Genomic DNA, 13121 nt, shown 5'->3' on the forward strand with positions numbered 1-13121 from the left:
TGTATAGAAAATCCTAAAGACTCTACCAAAACGCTTATAAAATGATTTCAGTTGTAGGATACAAAATAATATGCAGGAATCTTTTGTGTTTGTATTTGATAATGAACTAGCAGAAAGAAAATTAAGAAGACAATCCAATTTACAATTATACCAAAAAGAATAAAATACGTAGGAATAAACTTAACCAAAGAAATGAAAGATCTGTATTCTGAAAACCAGAAGATACTGATGAAAGAAATTGAAGATGACACAAATATAAAGATTTTCCACGCTCAAGGATTAGAAAATTAATATTGTTGAAATGTCCACACTACCCAAAGCATTCTACAGATTCAATGTAATCTCTATCAAAACGCAAAAGTATTCTTCACAGAACTAGAACAAATAATATTAAAATTTGTATGGAGCCACAAAAGACTCTGAGCAGTCAAAGCAATCTTGAGAAAGAATAGAGCTGTAGGTATCATGATCCCAGATTTCAAGATACATGACAGAACTGTAATAATCTAAACAGGATGCTACTGGTACAAAAACACACACAGATCAGTGGAACAAAACTGAAAACCCAGAAATAAACCTATGCATAAATGGTCAATTAATCTAAGACAAAAGAGGCAAGAATATACAACAGGGAAAGGACAGTCTCTTCAACAAATGGTGCTAGGAAAACTGGATACCTACATGCAAAGAATGAAACTAGACTGTCCCCTTACAAACATTTACTGCAGGATTACTTACAATAGCCCAAGTATAGAAGCAATCCAGGTATCCATTCATAGGAAAGTGGATAAAGATGTGGTATACATACACACCACAGAATATTACTCAGTCATAAAAACAATGAGATCTTGCCATTCACAACAACATGGATAGACCTAGAGGGTATTATGTTAAGTGAAATAAATCAGAGAAAGATAAATTCATTATATGTGGAATCTAAAAAACAGAAACAAAGAATGAGACTCTTAAATGCAGAGAACAAACTGGTAATTGCAGAGGGTAGGTATAGCAGGGGATGAGTGAAATAGATAAAGGAGACTAAGAGGTACAAACTTCTACGGGGTGCCTGGGTGGCTCAGTCAGTTGAGCGTCCGAGTTTGGCTCAGGTCATGATCTCACAGTTCATGGGTTCGAGTCCCGCGTTGGACTCTGTGCTGACAGCCAGCTCAGAGCCTGGAGCTTGTTTCGGATTCTGTATCTCCCTCTCTCTCTCACTCTCCCCGGCTCATGCTGTTTCTCTCTCTCTCTCTCTCAGAAATAAATAAAACATTTTTAAAAAGTACAAACTTCTAGTTATAAAATATTCAGTAAGTACACAGGAAAGTCCAGCATAGGGAATACAGTCATTAATATTGTAACAATGTTCAGTGACAGATGGTGACCATACTTGGGGTGAAAGTGGAGTAATATATAGAGTTGTTAAATCATTACTTTGTATGCCTTAAGCTAATACTGCATGTTAATTAAACTACAATTAAAAAAACAGAAAAAGTAAACAAGTAAAATTTTAAAAGCCAAATTATACCAGTAGAAAATAGAATGGTGGTTACCAGGGGATGAAGGGAGATATGGGGAGTTCTTCTTAAATGGGGATAAAGTTACAGTTCTACGAAGTAAGTTCCAGAGATCAGCTAATGCAACATTGAACCAATAGTTAGAAGTAAGGTATTGTGCTTAAAAATTTGTTAAGAGGACAGATCTCATGTTAAGTGTTCTCACTATGAAAACAACAAAACAACATCAGGAGGCTGTGGGCAGTGATGGATAGGTTCATTGCCTTGATTATGGCGATGATAATATGAGTGTATACATATATCCAAACTCACCAAATTCTATGTATTTTGTGTAATTATCTGGATACCAGTTATGAGCTTCCAATAGCCTCCTTGCAGTAGAGTAACACAGGATGAGTTTAATTCCCCCAGCAACAAGTTGTGACATAAGTGAAATGTTGCCACCTAGGAAAACTCATTGGACTTGGTGCCTGGGGTTTTTTATTAGAGGACTAACATGCCCTCTGCTTGGCATATGCCCAAATTCCAGACTCCCAAAAGGAAGGCAGGGATTCAGCAAAACCACATCGTTTGTGCAAATAGTTTGGGCACAGTGAGCCGCCGATCAATTCTGGCAGTGATGAGAACCCTCCCCAAACACAAGTTCCCAAATGTAAGCCGAGAGCCAACCTTGTAAATGAGACTTTCAAAAGATGGCGGTCAGGCTTTTGTAGGTTAACCAGAATCCTGGCTAAATACTAACATGCTATTTCTGCTTCTGTAAATCCACTTGGCAAGCCTATTTCCCTGTTCTGGCTGACCACACCCACACCCTGTACGTAAGGTTACAGAACACCACGTCACCATCCTACCCTGGTAGTCTATGACGTAGTCACTACCCCACGGCTTCTCATATGTCTAATTTTGGTTGGTCATTTCAAGACTAAGAACTTAAAACTGATAGGTCTCTGCCGAAACTAACACCTGAGTGTCACAATGCAACTGGCTACTATGGTATGCTGTAGAAAGTAATAGTTAACTAATTAATGACATGTTCTGCTTTACTGAGATCCATACAAGCTCACTGCCACCTTTGTTCGGGGCCATTCTCTGCATTTCTCCATGACATCAGGAGATCAGGTTTGGCCCGGCCGTAAATAAAATCTTGCCTCGCTTCTATTCGTCCTTTGGTGATCTCTTCGACAACCACCCTGTTTCAAGGCAGTCTTTTTCTGTCCACGTGGTCACTGTTGAATCCCACTAGTGCTCAAATGCCTGAATTCCATTTTCAACCTTATGCTATTGATGAGACAACGGAAGTTAAAGAAATAAAAATCTCATACATACAAAGAGCCATGTTTATATTTTAAAAGTGTCTGCAAGTGTTTTTAGAAACTGTGTCTTGCTACATAATAGTTGTTTTTTTCCTATATTACCTAAACTCGGATAACCAATTTCGTGTACACATCTAGCTAATCATGATAATAAATACAGAAATAAACAATATGTAAGGTTAAATCACCACCAGAGATAATGGCCCAGATATCATTTCTATTTTAAACATCTATTTGGGCGATCTGACCAAAGGTATTTAATCTGTATGACTTTCCTCTGCAGTGATAGTAATACTCTGAATTTATATCACAGTCAGAATCAGTAATACTTTGAATTTGTACAGTCAGAATCAGACTGCTAATAAATTGATTCAGATGACTAATAAACCCATTAGTCTCAATAATTTAAAAACTTTGAGTGACTTCACAAAGTCTACCTGCTGGTAGAATCCTAGTCTGCTCACACTAACAAATTTTTTGGTTAAAAGATTGGAGAAATCAGCGTGAGTTCTGTGCTTCACCACTAAAAAGGAAGCAGAATGACTTTTGCTGTGGTATGGCCATGCCCATGGCCAGCCCCAATTATGCTCTAAACAAGAGGCCGGTCTTTGAGAATAAATTGATACATCTATGGTGATGGATCAACACAGTCTGCTTTATTAGAAAAAGCCACAACTATAAAATGCTACCTAGAGCCATTGCCTTAACAGATGATATTCTGTATTTTGACAAACTCATATACACTTTAAGGAAACCATTCTGGTTCCTTTGATTTTAATTTTTCCACGTGTCCAGGAATATAATCTGAAAAAATTTGCTCATCTTTGTAGCTCCCAAGTATGATGAGAATAATGTGGCACAAGGCTCAAACAGTAGGAGAGACCAAGATTACAGGAAGCTTGAAATCTCAGCTGGGGAATGTTAAGCTGATCCTATACGATGGGGTTTTGTAAGACAGATGATATAGACATACTGCGAAGATCTCTGAAAGCATCTGAAATCATATGTAAAACTCTGGGTAGAAATATTGTTCTGGGAGAGGTCCAGAGCTTTCTTCAACTTCTCAAAGGTGATGGTAACCGTAAAATATTTGTGAGGCCTCGGTCAAGTGTGTAAGAAAACTAAGGTCAAAAGGAAGTTACAGAGTATTAGTGTTTTCCAAACTAGTGTGACCAGAAGGTTCACTTGGGACACTTAGACTAGCTACCTCAGAATCTTCAGGCAAATGGCCTGAGAATCTGTATTTTACCAAGTATCTAATTTGAGCGATAGAAGACTTCAGTGTGTTTAAAATCCATGCCAGGTTAGGCACTTTACAACTCCATGGTTCTTGTGGGCTTATTCCTATTGGTAAAGGCCGGTGATACTCTGTTTCCTGAGGGGTGACAGGAAAATGGTATCTCAGTGGGTCAACAAATCATTGCTCATATTTGTCTTATAGAATGATGCCAGAGATAAAGCTGTGAAGTTCCTTGCAAGTAATTCTCTTCTCCAGAAAATTCTCCAACTTTAAAATTCAATCATTTAAAAAAATCTTGGTATACATTACGACTTAATGCTTCTATCTCTAAAAGTAAATCAGAGCAAGACGGCAATAGTTACCTTCCCTACCCCCCAGCCCAGCAGGTCAGAACATTATCAATGTTCTAGATCACGCCCATCCTCCAGATTCTGCGGAGATACTTAGTTGCTGCTCCTTTGATTGTTGGGCAAATCCAGAGTATGATTCCACACTGTAAGTAAACCAAAATGGTAAAAATCAGTGCTTTACAGACGTCGTGAAAAACAATGAATCAGAAATGGACTGGCTTGTAACATTCTTGCCCAAATAACCTGTCTGAATACTAGATAATCTTCAATTAAATGTCTAGTTTAGATTTTTCAGGATTCAATCTCAGCAGCACCACCTACTGATGATTTAAATTCAGGACTTTATGTAAATTCTTAGCAAAGTGAATATTAAACAGTTAACTGGAAAACATCTAGAACGCATTTGGCTTTTCATAAAACATGCATGGTGACATAACTGACAGAGGAAAGATTTAATATTTTTGCAAGTGGTAAATCAAGGTGCATTAAATGTATAATGCATGCTTCAATCCTGTTATAGAATGAATGTGCATCCCCCTGAAATTAATCTTGAAATCCTAACCAATAACATGATGGTATCAGTGGGGCCTTTGAGAGGTGAGTAGGTCATATGAGCAGAGCCCTTGTGAATGGGACTAGTGTTTACAGGACAGACCCAAGAGAGCTGCCTACCCCTTTCCTCTTGCCGTGTGAACCTATAGGGAGGAGACAGCCTCCCATGAACCAGCAAGTGAGTCGGCACCAGATGCTGCATCTTGCCAGAGCCTTGTTCTTGACCTGCCCAATCTCCAAAACTAAGAACTAAACTTGTGTTGTGTATAAGCCACGTGGTCTATGGCAGTCTGTTATAGCAGCCTGAATGGACTGAGACAACTCCAGATGTTTCTAGCATGCTGGCTATTTTCCATTGGTCCTTCTCCTTCCTTTAGACACTCCGTGTCATTCAGTCTTCCAGCAGGGCTCAGCCAACGAGAGGATTATTGCAGGACACCGGGGGGTGGCAGGGGACACAGTGAGGTCCATCCTCCTTGTCACTCTTTCCTGGGACAGTCACAGCTCTGTCAGTCTGTCCCTCCTCCAGAAGTCCAGCTGTCAGTGGGCTCCATGCAGCTGCTGTATAATAGCTGCCTCTTTTGACCTAGGAGTCACAACAGCACAGTGCTTCAACATCCCTTGGTCTTCAGTAAGTAGTTTCTGCATGCAAGTCTGTTCGGTTGGGCCACCTGAGTGTAATTCTGCTTCCTGCCAGGGCCCAGCCAGGTACGTACAATCATCTCGTATACTATAAAACTGAAATGATCATTCACTCAACACTTACATGAATACAGTGACCAATACTGTCTCAGATACAATACAGATACAGACACAAAGACAAAAAAGATTCTATTACTAGAAGCTCAAAAGATTCTCATTAACATACATAAATGAGATGTGGGTTGATTAAAAACTATCAAAGAAAATGATTCATTGTAAATATTTTAATTTCTATACATAATTTTATTAATCTTATTTTAGGTATTAAATAGGTAAGCCTTTTGGCCAATTAGGTCTCCACAGTTCCCTGAATGTCTCTCCTAGTTTACTGGCAACAGATTAGAACCTTAAGGTTTATGGGAACAACCTTAAATAAGGCATTTAAAAACCTGGAACCAATTAGTCAACCTAAAAATGTACACTTTTACATCCTCAAGAGGTATTCTTATATACAAATGATTACCTTGGAGTCCTTCTGTGGGTCGGACACACACATACACCCCAGCATAAAATTCTCACCTTGTGTGGATTCTGAAGAGCAGCGACCTGCTTCATTCTCTCCTGTGGCTTCCTGAGTTCTCACAGGGCAGAAAGTGAATCATGAAAATCTGAGAGCAACACAGCATCGTAGAAAAGCATACAACCTTTACCTAGGTTTGAACTCCAGCTATGTCACTTTCTAGCTGGATGATCTTGAGCAAATTACTTAACTCTCTGCCTCAGTTTCCTTCCCTACACCATTGTCCTTGTTTAAGGGTTATCTGAAGAGCACTTAAGGGTGGTACCTGTCCCATAGTAAAAAAAAAAAAAAAATCTAAGGGCTTGTCAAATAAATAAAATTAAAGTGATACTGTTTTTTTATATTGCCTAGAAGTACTGTAGTTAGAAAGGACCTTAAGAGATATGGTTCTCTCATTTGTAGGTGATATAAATGAAGACATGGAAAAGTTAATACAATAAGCTAGTGTAGAAGATGTGACGGTCTTGGATAACTTCACTCCTAGGAAGATCCACTTGTTCATACAAAAGGCCTCAGACATAAATGGAGCAATTTTATCCAGCAAAACAAAAACATTTTTTTCCCTGGGAGTGGAAGGATAAATGCACACCCAATCCTTTCTGGAAAAGGTTTAATCATGACTAGATTACTTTCCATTGCATAAGAAATAAAATCTTGACTCTATTATTGTTATCCAACAGAAGTTTCAAGATCTATGAAGGCTCGGAGATTTTACCTTACTTGCAAGCTAACAAGTTGATATGCACCGTTCCACGAATGCTGAAAGAAGACACAAGATCCATGGGTCTAAGACAAAGGACTGCATGATTTACAATACTAACAGGAGGCAGAATGTTAGCATTTTCTTGTGCCAGTTCCCTGAACACAAGGAGAGAAGGAGGTCAGGTAATAACAGCACATGCAGAAAGTTGCAGCACAAAAGTGGAACACTGAGTTTAGGGAACCCCAATTTTTTTTATACTGGTAAGCCTGCCTGTCCGTGCTCCAAAGCAAGCTCCTTGCTCTAAATCTACCTTCCAAGGCTTTAAGCAACACTGCTTTTTGCTTCAAAGGGAGATATCACCTCTATCTTTAGCAAAGCTGTTCACTACACAAACATCCTTAAAAAGATAGTCTAGAGAAAACATACTCAGTGCCTCTGCTTTCACAATATGCAGATAACATCAAAGAACTATGGAAAAGTATCTCTCAACAATTTCTACCCTTTGTTTTTACACCATCTTAGTCTTGGAGAAATTTTCATGAATGCACCATTCTACTGATCACTGAACAGTTTGACAGAGGCTGGGATCAACTATTTAATTTGTCTCACACAGCAATCAACTAAAACTATAGCCAACAGGCTTCCAAGCAGCAAAATCAGGTCAATTTCAACCATGCCCCAGTGGCCTGGACCCAACCAATTAAACAAATCTCACAAGACTTCTGATGAATTCACCTTCACAAGTCAGATGGACCTGAACTCCCTCTCTCTGAAATGGACCTATACAGGGAGCGCATAATAATGAACAAAGTTTTTCCTGTGAGCATGAAATCAAAACAAGGGAAGTTAAGCTCACCTGAGCCAACTTGTGTATGTATTAGCACCTGGAGAACTGCTTATCTAAAGGGTGAGGACACTCAAAGTACACTGGTTAAGATTCACTCTCCTGCATAGATGCTCTTTTGCTAGACTTCAGTTCTATACTGTCCCCACTTTGCCCGGGCTACATGTTTTGTCATTCAACAGCAAATTACCACACACTTAATGGCTTAAGATAACATACATATATTATCTCACAGTTTTTGTGGGTCAGGATCCTGGGCATGGCTAATCGGGGTCCTCATCAAGGCTGCACACAAGATGTCGGCCAGAGCTGGGTTCTCATCCGGAGACTCGACAGGAAGGGTCGCTTCAAGCTCAGTCTGCTAGCAAGATGGAGTCTCATGTAACATAACAGAATAGCAGGAGGAACATCTCACCTTTCCATAGTCTGCTGGCTATTAGAAAGTTAGAGGTCCCGCCCACACTTAAAGGGAAGGGATTAAAGGCATGATCATCATCAGGAAGTGATCATGGGGGAATCCACTCTAGAGTCTATTTGCCTCATCACATCAGACAAAGTCTTCAGAATTACATGGTCAGGTCTTAGAAGGCTGTAGATCGGCACTGTCCAATGGAACAGAATGTGAGCCACGTATTTAAGGTTTCTAGTGCCTACGTTAAAAAGTGTTTTTAAGTATACAAGCACTACAAGCCCACTTTAATGTGAAATACAGTCCCACTGTAATGATAAACTTATGTTAAATGCGAAAAAGTTTTACACTGCTTCAGGCTTTATATTTAAATTTATTAAAATTAATTAGGATTTATAACTCAGTTAAATTTTGAGCCCATTACAAGTGCTCGAGTCCAACTGGACAGTGCAGCCTTAGGTCTACTCTCTCTTTTACATGGGAATGATGACCTCACGGGTTCCCGGATGTCAGAGGAAAGATCTGTGGCCTCAAGATGCTATTTGACCAAAATTAGTCAGGCTCCTCTGAGCCCTCTTCCTGCCATGGTCCCTGTCCTTGCCAGACTTAAATAACCCCACCTCTCCCTCCTTGAGGTCTGATCACAAGGGCCTGCCCTCAGCAAGAATCCCACCCCCCATCCTTGACATCTCTTCTCAGAAATGCTCCATCTATGGACCTCCCGCACCTCTACTCCTCTGTTCCCCAGCTATAAATCCCTACCTGTCCTTACCATATTCTGATTGAGCCCAGTTTTATACTGAGGTCACTTTTCCCCTACTGCAAGGTTCTGATTAAAATCTATGTCATTGTAACTAAATATTTGGCTCTAGTTCTCTTCAACAATTGAAAGGGCAAAAGTTTTAATAAAGGGAGGGCTTCGTGGCAAACCAGAGATGGAACAGCCAGCCGTGGGAATAATAAAGGCCTCATGGTGTTAGATCATCATTATCTTTTTTTTCAAGAAGTCAAAAATCTCTTACATGGGAAGTCACCTAGTCTTAATATACATTTAAGACTCTAGCTCCATGTAGGCCAAAGAAAACATACCAGCAGGATGTTGCTGAGCCATCCGTTTTTAATGTCTGTTGTAGGGTGCCTTTCCTTCTGCTGCGCTTCATTCTATATTACTGTCCTGTTTGAACACAAGGGGTAGTCTTATTTCCTTTACTTTCAGAGTTTTGGGGAGCTCCATCACTGTAGTTCTTCAGAACTGACCATGTCCAGGGGGAAAAAACAAAACAAAAAACCAAAACGCTTCTCTTGGGCTCCAAGAAACTCCCCTCTGAGCCTTTCCTTTGCAATCCCACCCCATGCCCAGCTTTTGTCTCACTCAAGGACAGTCTGAGAAGGAAGCGAGGAAGATTGTCTCTTTTTCTCTACTCTCTTCCTGCAACTCTTAAATGTCAAGACGACAAAGTGTATATTCTCCTGATTGTTTTACTTCATTCTTTCATGCATCTGCTATTTTCGCCTAAGTATGAATGAAATGCAAGAAAGGGCAAAAATGGGAACTACTTTACCATGACGCTCCCTAGCGGTAAGACAGAAAATGTCTTCAAATTGCTGGAACCATCAAGAAAAAGAAAATATTGTATTTACTTTGAAACTCACAGAGAGGGCATTATAGGTGCAGACTGTTTGCTGCTGGGGGTGAGGAGAAAGACCATCCCTTTCCACTTCCTTCCTCCCTGTCCCCCCAGAAAGGGCCAAGTGCCAAGAGTAGAAGCTAAACACTTCTAATGGTGGCTACAGAGCTTTGGATTCCCTAGGGAAGTAAACAAGTTGTAGCCGTTTTGTGAAATAAAGGTAAACAAATTTCAGACTTAACATATGGGAACAGACATCAAATTAGCCTGCCTGGGGCCTCTGTTTCAGTACAAGGCTGGTGCTTGCAACTGCAATTAGAAAACCACAAAACATTGTTCTGGGGAGAGAAAGGAACCGCGAGGCTGTCCTCAGTCCTCCAATGGATTGGGGAGGGCAAAAACGTGATCTGAAGCCGCAAGCTGTGAAAATGGTGAAGACAAGTTGATTTATCTCTGGCTCTCAGGATCTGGGAGCAACCTGACGCAGACTGGGTACTGTGGGGGTGGAAATAACTTAAGTGCCATGGTTTATGGGCAGTTGCAAAGTCTCTGAACCCACCCATCAGAGCTAGGAGATACGCTTCTGGTAATTCGAGTTTGGACTCTGGAGTATGACTTTCTGTAGAAGCAGCTGGGGTACAGAACTTCAAAACATCATTAACATGATGCTACCCTTTAGTTACATCATGGCTTTGACAGGCTTTAGCTAGCCCAGCACCCTAATCACCAAGTTCAACATCGTTCCTCAAGTGTATCCCAGTACGAGGTTAAAAATAAGCTCTTGAGGAACAATGAGGAATGATATGCACAAAAGACCTCATGACATACTGTGTAACAATTAAATTCTGGCAGAGTGAAATCACTAGTAAGCTTATTTACTGTTCATTTTTTTTAGTAAGTTTATCTGTTGATATGAAAATGAATTTGTAAATAACCTGCACCCCCATTTTTGGATTTGTAAAGGTACTACTTAAATATTTTAGGTAAATGTTTAGATAAATACCAACCATATTTAGTGGTGACATGTAAAAACTTAAAAGGCAGTTAGTAAAACTTGAAAACCTGGTATATACTCAAAAGTCAACTATATGAAAAGCAAATTAATACTTAAGCAACAAAAAACAATGAAAATAATGACATAATGGCTACGCCCACTTAACTCAGATGGTTATCCTTAATTTTCTTTTCTTTCCCTCTTTTGAGGGAGTGAGGAGAAAGGGCAGGATTAGGTACATAGGGTATTGGATGTAGGGCATACAATTTCCCGCAGACTGTATTTAAGCAAATCACATTAATTCTTTAAATCTAAATATGCTCACACGTTCAATTGGGATACTTTCTGATCTGGCAAGGAGGAAGAAAGCTTTGCCTCCTACATGTCCCTAATTCTTAGCAATCACTTCAAACTGTAAAAGCAATTTTTCTAAAGTTAGAAATAAATGGTGACTAGCCATTCATTCTCCATCTCTCCATTACTTTCAGAGCTAGTTCTGACATAGTGATGATTTGGAAAACACTTATTTGTTGCAGACGGATACACTAGGCAACAATATGAACAAAATGCAGATTTCAGTCGGTTCCTGCAGGATTTCATCCAGGAGAAAACAGGAGGTGAAATGGAGAAACCCATACCCGCTGACCGGAGCCGTGCAGAATACACCAAACACACACCACCCCCACCACCAGCAGCGCCCTCAGTTCACTGCCAGGGCTGAGTATCACCCCCCACCTCAGGTCACAACGTGCCCTCAAATTCCAGCAGCCACGCCTTCCACCTTCCCCAAACCCACAGCCACAACCCTTCTGACACCTGCTTCCACAGGCACACTCCAGGTCTTTTCCAAAGTAAGGTGCCATAGTGTAATACTTATTAACCGTTTAACATGTAAAACTGTGCTGTTTTCATTAGATTCCTATCTTTGTTCTTAAGGGTGTCATTGCTGGAGTGCTGTGCTTCTAACCCTGTTTCTCCCATAAATGCGAAGGCTTTTTTACTGCACAGTTCTGCAAAACATGATTTTTAGAAAACATATTTGCATTACAGCAGAATCCACTGTATGCTATTATGAACTCTAGTTCAAATTAGTCACAACATACAAGAGTCAACTATGGGAAACAAATGCCCACATTCAGGTTTCTCTTAAGGGGATTTCAAGGATTCTGTAGAGAATTTATATTTCTCAAACCACAGCTCCTGGGAAATCTAGAAAAGAAAGAATTATAAACAACACTGGATTAATAAGCCATGAATTAGTATAAAACACTTTTGGAAATGTTACTTTCAAAAGATATTAAACATAGTATTTAGATCATGCTACTCAGTTTTAACTGAGTGATGCGTATCTCCTGGTCAAATATGGAAAAGAGCACTTCACAGTTTTTAATGTCAAAATGTTTGCTTTTAACAAAAGTGGTAAAACATACTACCTAAACTCAGCTCCTTTAGCTATTATTCTCATTATCCTCTTTTGCTTAAGTTTTGAAAACAATTTCCCTGACCATTTCGAATGATAACCTACATTTAACAAACCTGACCATAAACTGGATACTTAATTTAAAATTTTCCCTACTGAAGGCATCAACAGGTCCAATGTCCAATACATATTCTTCAGCAAATAAAAATTTAGGGGTATTTTCTGCCTTTTCAAATATACCAGTCAGAAGAGTTAAACGCTGGATGAAAGTTAACAATAAACACCTTGCTCCTATCACACTAAAAACCTTACAGAAGTTGTTATCTTCCAAATACATGAAAGGCATGCAGGGAAGAAATACTCTCTAGCTTTAATGGCGTACACAAAAGTACCAAGGGGGAGAAGAAGGGGGGAAATAGTGGGGGAGAGGGAGAGAGGCAAACCATGAAAGACTCTTGAATACTGAGAACAAACTGAGGACTGATGGGTGTGGGGGGGGGGGAAGATGGGCATGGAGGAGGGCACTTGTGGGGATGAGCACTGGGTGTTATATGGAAAACAACGTGACAATAAACTATTTGTTAAAAAAAAATGCTGAAATAAAATGTTACACATAACATCAAAAAAAAAGAAAAAAAAAGCACAGTAATTTAATTTAGCTTGCAGCCTGACGTATTTCCACTCCAAGTGCTGAAGTCTTCCTATTTCAAATACATTGGCCTAAATGCCCCACTCCATGTAAATTAATATTTATTAACCACAAGAATGAAATGAAACTGTACTGATGTTTTGATATCAAAACATTTCACTAAAACCAACTGGAATCTACTCTTTTATAAAGAAGAAAAATGTATCAACTGTACAAAGACAAAATTAGTTTTTACTGCAATGTAAGATAAAGAGCATTTTTTGGTAAAACCCAAGAAGTACTC

The 13121-nt window shown here is 39.6% G+C and overlaps 2 long non-coding RNA genes across 2 annotated transcripts; one reads left to right on the top strand and one right to left on the bottom strand.

The window, feature by feature from the left end:
- Positions 1 to 3559: 3559 nt before the first annotated feature.
- Positions 3560 to 6397, bottom strand: LOC144238616 (uncharacterized). The gene is made up of 3 exons (XR_013337168.1): positions 6191 to 6397; positions 5090 to 5555; positions 3560 to 4560 (listed from the first exon to the last, which is right to left on the bottom strand). It is a non-coding gene; the product is annotated as an uncharacterized LOC144238616 (long non-coding RNA).
- Positions 4521 to 10634, top strand: LOC144238617 (uncharacterized). Its single transcript, XR_013337169.1, has 2 exons — positions 4521 to 4562; positions 6872 to 10634. It is a non-coding gene; the product is annotated as an uncharacterized LOC144238617 (long non-coding RNA).
- The last annotated feature ends 2487 nt before the right edge of the window (positions 10635 to 13121 follow it).

This window comes from Crocuta crocuta, unplaced genomic scaffold (assembly GCF_008692635.1).
Source record: "Crocuta crocuta isolate KB4526 unplaced genomic scaffold, BGI_CrCroc_1.0 scaffold96, whole genome shotgun sequence".
In the NCBI taxonomy this organism is placed as follows: Eukaryota; Metazoa; Chordata; class Mammalia; order Carnivora; family Hyaenidae; genus Crocuta; species Crocuta crocuta.